The sequence below is a fragment of the Alligator sinensis genome, unplaced genomic scaffold, assembly GCF_000455745.1.
Source record: "Alligator sinensis unplaced genomic scaffold, ASM45574v1 scaffold105_1, whole genome shotgun sequence".
NCBI lineage: Eukaryota > Metazoa > Chordata > Crocodylia > Alligatoridae > Alligator > Alligator sinensis.
Window position 1 is genome coordinate 1063824 of NW_005842233.1, and position 7594 is coordinate 1071417.

Here is a 7594-nt window from a genome sequence, read left to right on the forward strand (position 1 = left end):
GAGGGATCAGCCCTGGCAGGGGTCCGGGGGGCCATTGGGGGCCTGGCAGGGGGCCAGGGGGGCATCGGGGCTCCCTCCTCCAGCCCCTCTGACCCCTTACTCATCAGCACTGGAGCTCTGGTGCTGAAACATGCGGCCTGGCTGGCCGCATGTTTCAGCACCAGGGCGAGGGCCAACCATAGAGACGCTCTGGCAGCCAGAGCATCTCCATGGAGGACCCAGGCTCCAGTTGTCTCAGGGCATGCTCGGGGACCGTGCCCTGCTTTGCTTTTTTAAACTTTGATTTTTTTAGACCTAAATTTTCTAATTTTCTCCTCACGCTGCAAGTTTGCTGTGCGGGGAACGTTTTTTGTTCCCACATGTGCCTCTTGCCCCACCTCTGAGACAAGGCAAGAGGCATGTGCACAGTCATCTGGATGCAACCATCATGTCCTAGCAAGCCCCTCCACCACCTGATTTGTATCAATACTATTTTTGTCACTGCAAGCACATGCCTTTGCATGTGGGGATGTGCCCACTGAGTTTTGATGGTTAAAGGTTTAGGCATTGGCAGTTGTTTTGATTTTTGTTTTTAAATGGCAACTAGGTTCAGTTCCTTTGGTTCCACCTAACTTCCCCTTTAGGTGCTTGAGTCCTGTATAGGAGCTAGCCTCTAGTGATTCTTCTATTGTCAAGTACAAACTGTTTCTCCAAACTGGAAGGACAAAAACAACAGTTCTGCCCATTCTGTAGATCACTGATAGATAAATTGCATCAGCTTTTAATCAGAATAAAAATAGAGAATTAATTTCCAAGTTACAACATTTACACCATTCAGGATGGGATGAGATAAAGGTATTACTTCAGCGGGTGGGCAATTATTTGGTCCCAGGGGCCACATAGAGAGTTTTGTTGGTATGTCATAGGCCAGGTCAGCAACCCCCTGCCAACCTCAACAAATCATCAAAACTCCTGTGGATGAGACTGCAGGCAGGAAGGAAGCAGCATTCAGGACCAAGATAATTGTGCTAGGCAGGGAGCATGGCAGTTTGCAGGGTGGCCTCTGCCCTGTGGTGGGATTAGGTGGCAGGGGGGTAGGGAGAACATATGTATGTGTGTGGGGGGTGGGGGTAGGTGCTACCTGAGTGCTAGATCCTGGGAGCTGGAAAAGGTTGAGGGGAGGGAGGAGCAGCAGGGGACACATGCAGCAGAGCTTGCTCAGGTGGTCTGGCCATGGCTGCTCATGCAGCTTTCCACATGGGCCCAATCCCCACCTGGGGAAACACACACCACATTCCAGCCTGCACCTGCTGGCTCACACCCAGCTAGCCCACACTGGGTGCTGAATAGAGGGGAAGAACCAGACCCTTTGATCTGATGACAACACTCCTACCAATGCCATCCAGTATATTGTTAGTCTTCTTGGCAACAAGGGCACGCTGTTGGCTAATATTCAGCTTCTTGTTCACTGTAAACCCCAGGTCCATTTCTGCAGAACTGCTTCCTAGCAAGTTAGCCCCCAGCCTGTACCGGTACATGGGATTGGTCTATCCTAAGTGCAGAATTTTGTGTTTGTCCTTATTGAATCTCATGGCTGCATCCAGATGAGTGTAGATGTTTGTTTCCCTGAGGACAAGCAGCAGTGGCACACCTTGTGCCACTGCTACTTGTTCCCAAGGAACGCCAGTGCCATATGTGCTTTGGTGTAAGGCAAGTCACCCCAGGTTGGGTAGGGGAGGCTGGGGCCAGCAACCAGGCTGGTCCCAACAGCTTTATATGGAGTCTTGGGGGCCTCCCAGGACTGCAGCCATGTCAGGAAGCCTGGCTGGCAGCTGGAGTGTCGTTCCCACCGGTCAGGCTCTGGTTTCAGGTGGCATTTGCTGCTGCCACATGCACCACCCCACTTTTATTTTGGCGTGCATTTTCTGAGCATGGGATCTCCTTAAGGATCCTGAGGAAAGGAAGGAAGATCCCCCTGTAGTCCCAGCACAGAGAACACCTACATGTGCGGTGTGTGACACTACAGATGGGTCTGTGGTGCCACATAATGCCTGTCCATGCTTGTCTGAACAAGGCCCAAGAGACTTCTTTTGGTCCAATCCTCCAATTTCTTGAGGTCACTCTGAAGCCTAGCCCTACACTCCTGCTACCCATCTACTGATCCAGCCAGGTTTTTATCCACCATACAGTCCATTCATCAAACCCACACCACACTTCCTTAGCTTGCCTGTGAGAATGTTGTGAGAGACCATATCAAAAGCTTTGCTGAAGTCAAGATATTCCATATCCACTGCTCTCCCTGCATCCACAGAGCCAATCATCTCATCATAAAAGACAATCAGGTTGATCAGGCATGATTTTCCTTTGGTGAATCCATGCTGACTGTTCTTCTCCAAGTGCGTAGAAATGGATTCCTTGAGGATCTGCTCCATGATTTTTCCAGGAACTGAGATGAGGCTGACTGGTCTGTAGTTCTCTGGATACTCCTTTATTTCTCTGGATCCTCTTTTTTGCCTTTCTTAAATATGTACCCTTTTCCAATCATCTAGGCCCTCTCCCAATCACCATGAGTTTTCAAAGATGGCCAGTGGCTCTACAGTCACATCAGTCAACTCCCTCACCACCCTCAGTTGCATCCTGTCTAGCACCATAGACTTTTTTACATGTTCAGCCTTTCTAAATCCTTTGAAAGTCCCTAACCTGTTCCTTCATCATGGTTGGCTGTGCTATCAGGTATAGTAGTCTGGAAGCTGACCTTGAACGCTGGGGTGAAAAAGGTACTTCAGCCTTTTCTGCATCTTCTGTCACTGGATTGCCTCCCCCATTCAGTAAGGGACCCACACTTTTCCTGATCTTCCTCTTGTTACCAACATACTTGTAGAAATCCTTCTTGTTACCCTTCACATCCCTTGCTAACTGCAACTCCAATTGCACTTTGACCTTCCTGACTTCATCCCTGCATGGCTACTCTCTAGTTGTTTATTGAAGTTTCCACTTCTTACAAGCTTGCTTTTGGTGTTTTAGCTTACTGAAGAGCTCCCTGCTAAGCCAGAGTCTTGTGCCATATCCGCTAGTCTTCCTGCACATCAGGATGGGTTGTTTTTGAATTCCCAGTAAAGTTTCTTTAAAGTACAGTCAGCTGTCCTTGACTGTCCAGGGAGGACTATACCTCCATTGCTCAGGATTGTAGGGGGCCTGTTAGGAAGGCAAAGGTGGAGATGGAACTGGAACTAGCAACCCAGATCAAGGATAACAAGAAATCCTTTTTTAAATACATAGTGGGTAAAAAGAAGGTTCCAGGTAACATTGGGCCTCTGCAGGACACACTAGGAAATCTGGTGGTCTCACCAGATGACAAAGCTAACCTATTTAACAATTTCTTTGCCTCCTTTTTTCTGAGCAGGGACCAGGTCATCGCCCCCACCCTCCCCCCCTGCCCCGGGATCCTCAAAGGTCCCAGGAGAGGCACAGCCAGGCCCAGGGTCAGAGAGGACCTAGTCAGGGAACTTCTGGTGGGACTGGATGTGTTCAATTCAGCAGGTCCTGACAATCTCTACCCCAGAGTGCTGAGGAAATTAGCAGACGTTATTGCGGGACCACTGGTACAGCTTTACAGGCACTCATGGTGGTCTGGCAAGGTGCCAGAGGACTGGAAAAAGGCCAATGTGGTCCCCATTTTCAAAAAAGGGAGGAAGAAGGACCCAGGAAATTATAGGCCTGTTAGTGTTACCTCAGTCCTAGGGAAACTCTTCGAGAAAATTATCCAGGTGCATATCTGCAAGGGGCAAGCATGGAAGTATATGCTTAGGGGCCACCAAAATGGGTTCATTCGGGGCAGGTCCTGTCAGACCAACCTGGTGGCCTTCTATAAGCAGGTCACAAAATCCTTGGATGTAGGTGTTGAGGTGGACATAGTCTTTCTGGACTTTAGGAAGGCCTTCGACACTGTCTCTCACCCCATTCTCATTAAAAAGTTAGGCGACTGTGGTGTCGATGCCTACACAGTCAAATGGGTGACAAATTGGCTGGAGGGCTGTGTGGCCACCTTCGTCTCTTCCTAAAGTCTCTGCTCTGTGACAATTTGATAAGGATGGGCCCAGCAGAGGAGACACACCTTTACCCTTTCTCTTTAGGTAACCTGAGCTGGTTACATTCCTGAGGGAGGAGGGAAATCTGCTCTCTCTGCCTACATGACTAGTATCACATACCTGAGTGAGGGACTTCCTTCCTGGTGGGCTAGAGTCTGCCCGACAACTAGTGATGTATTTCAAATTGGTTGGCTGACAGCCAACAGGTGCTGACATCCATTGGACCAGGTAAATGAGGTCACAAGGGCTATATAAGTTAAAGACTGCCAGGAGGAGGGGGCTGCAGACATGAGGGAGACTCAGAGACAAAGAGAAGCTGTACCATCTGAAACTTGCCCTCTGTCTCAGAACTCATGATCAAGGAACTGCCTGCCTCCAGAGTGATTCTCCAACTGCCTCTGGATGATACTTGTGAGTAAGCTACCTGAGATCTAACTATATATTTAGCTTGAAGTAACTCAGATGCAGGAGTTTGCTTGATAGGATTTCTCTGATATTGCTTTACCCTGTACCCTATTCTAACCCTACCCTTTGTAACTAGTATAGTTCTCCTTTGTACCTAGTGTGGGAGACTTATTGGGAGTGGGTCTAGATTATGCCTTGGGGTCCCCTTGGTTCAGCTGACTAAGGGAGACCACTACTTGTGCTTCTGACTGAGGGAAGCATCCCAACTTCTGGAAGTGAATCAAGTACCCTTATGGGCTACTAGGCCAGTGTTTCCCAGAGTGTGCAGAGCCAGAATTAAGTCCAGAGCTCTGGGTGGTGGCAGTGGAACACCCAGGCTAGCGGGTATGCTCCAGGAAGGGGGTCAGCCAGACAAGAGGCAGCCCTAGGGAGGCACTTGGAGCTTGGAAGGTGGTCGGGCACAGTGAGGTGCAGGGGGAGGGGCTCAACTCAGGAGCCTACTGGCCTGCTACAGGCAGCACCCAGAGAGTGGTGGTGAAGGGGTCATTTTTGACTGGGAGGGATGTGGGCAGTGGGGTTCCCCAGGGCTCAGTCCTTGGGCCTGCACTGTTCAACATCTTCATTAGCGCCCTGGACAAGGTGGTGAAAAGCACCTTGTTCAAATTTGCAGATGACACAAGATGTGGGGAGAAGTGAGCACACTAGAAGGGAGGCTGCAATTGGATCTGGACAGGTTACGGGTGTGGGTGGATGAGAATAAGATGGGATTCAATACTGACAAGTGTAGGGTACTGCACCTATGGAAAAAGAACCAGCAGAATACCTACAGACTGGGGAACTCCCATCTCATCAGCACAGAGACAGAAAAGGATCTTGGAGTCATTATAGACTCCAAGATGAACATGGGCCACCAACATGGGGATGCAGTCAGGAAGACTAACGAGCAGGTCCAAGGAGGTGATCCTCCCCCTCTATCTGACATTGGTCAGGCCACAGTTGGAGTACTGCATCCAGTTCTGGATGCTGCACTTCAGGATGGATGTGGACAACATTAAGAGAGTCCAGAGGAGGGCCATTCGCATGATCAGGGGGAAGCAGGGCAGGCCCTACGAGTGGAGGCTATGAGACCTGAACCTGTTCAGCCTCCACAAGAGAAGGCTGAGAGGGGTTCTGGTGGCCATCTATAAACTGGCCAAGAGAGACCAGCAGGCAGTGGGAGAGTCCCTGTTCCCCCAAGCACTACTGGGAGTAACAAGGAATAACAACCATAAGTTGACAGAGAGTAGATTCAGGATAGATATCAGGAGGCACTACTTCACAGTTAGGGCAGCTACAATCTGGAACCAACTTCCAAGGGAGTTCCCCTGCTCACTTCTACCCTGGGGGGTCTTTAAAAGGAGGTTAGATAGACATCTTGCTGGGCTTGTTTCCTGTCTATGGCAGGGGGTCGGACTTGGTGATCTGCTCAGGTCCCTTCTGACCCTACCAACTATGAAACTATGAAACTCCTGCCCCCTCAGAGTGGCTTCCCAGGGCATCCTGTTCATGAGTTCCCTAAGTGAACTAGTCTGCTTTTCTTAAATTCCAGGTCCTTACTCAACTGCTCTCCTTCTTTCCTTTGCTCAGTATCCTGAGCTCAGTCATTTCATGGTTACTGCTGCCCAAGTTACAGCATCTACTATTACATTCCCAACCAATTCTTTCCTGTTTGTGAGGAGCAGATCAAGAAAAGCAAAGCCCCTAGTCATCCACTTTAGTACTTGCACCATGAAGTTTTCCACAATATTCTCTAAAAACTTCCTGGATTGCCTGTGCACTGCTGTATTGTCCTCCCAGCAGATGTCAAGGTGATTGATGTCCCCCATGAGAACCAGGGACTGAGATTGGGAAACTTCCATTAGCTGTTTGATAAAAGACTCATTCACCACTTCCTCTTGGTCTGGAGCTCCATAGCAGACCCCCACCATGATATCACTCTTGCTCTCCTTTCTGACCCTAACTCAGTGACTTTCACCAGGCCTATCTCCGGTTCATGCTGGAGCCTTAAGAAGTCACATGGATATTTTATATAAAGTGTAACTCTTCCTCTTCTCCTCTGCTTGTCCTTGCTAAATGATTTATACCCATCCATGACAGTGCATGACAGACCCATTCATGTGAGCTATCCCACCAAGTCTCTGTTATTCCAATCACACATACTTGGATGACTGTGCAAGGACTTCCAATTCCCCCTGCTCATGTAACACACTCTGTGCATTTGTGTATAGGCACCTAAGACAATTAGCTGATTGCTCTGATTTCTCAGGAAGAATGAAGATACGTCCCCTGTTGCCCTATCCTATTTGTGTTTCCTCCAGGTCTCCCACTTCTCCACTTACCTGAAGGCCATGGTCTCCATCCCCTGGAAAACATAGTTTAAAGCCCTTCTCACTAATTTAGCAAGCCTGCCTACAAAGATGCTATTCCTTCTCTAGCAAACCCACCTAGAAGCTGGCTTGTTTACTGTTCCTTGCCCACAAAGGATTCCTTTTCCCCTGCTTCCTCACATCAATCTTAAAGGCTCTCCCTCAAAGATAGTGTGTGAGAAGGGGTGGTAAACTGACTTTCAAATGACCAGCAGAACGCCTACAAACTGCTTGCCCTTTTTGCTGCCCCTATGTGTTAACTCTCTGGTTGCTCAGAGAGTCTCCTTTTGAGTTTTCTCCTTTTTGAGATCCCAGTGTCAAAAAAAAATGCTGCTAAAAAAAGCAGTGTCGTGCACATAGCAGCAGTGTGCATCACCAAAAACAGAGTCTGGCCAGCCAGAGCCACACACTGGTCACTGACCAGGCTCCAAGCAACCAGGTTGGTGCCATTGCTGCCCCAGGAGAGCCCCAAGATCCCAAGTAAGGCTGATGGGGACAGAGAAGGTGCTGGCCCCAGACTCCCCTACTCTACCCAAGTCAATTTGCCCAGCACCATGGTGCATGCACAGGGGTGTGCACTACTTTTTGTGCTGTGGGAAACATGGGCCCCTGCATGTGCATGGTCCTTTGGATGTCCCCCATGTGTCAAAGGATGCATGGTTATCTTTATGGTATGCTGAAAAAGCACAAACTTTGCACCTGATTTCAATTATTGTT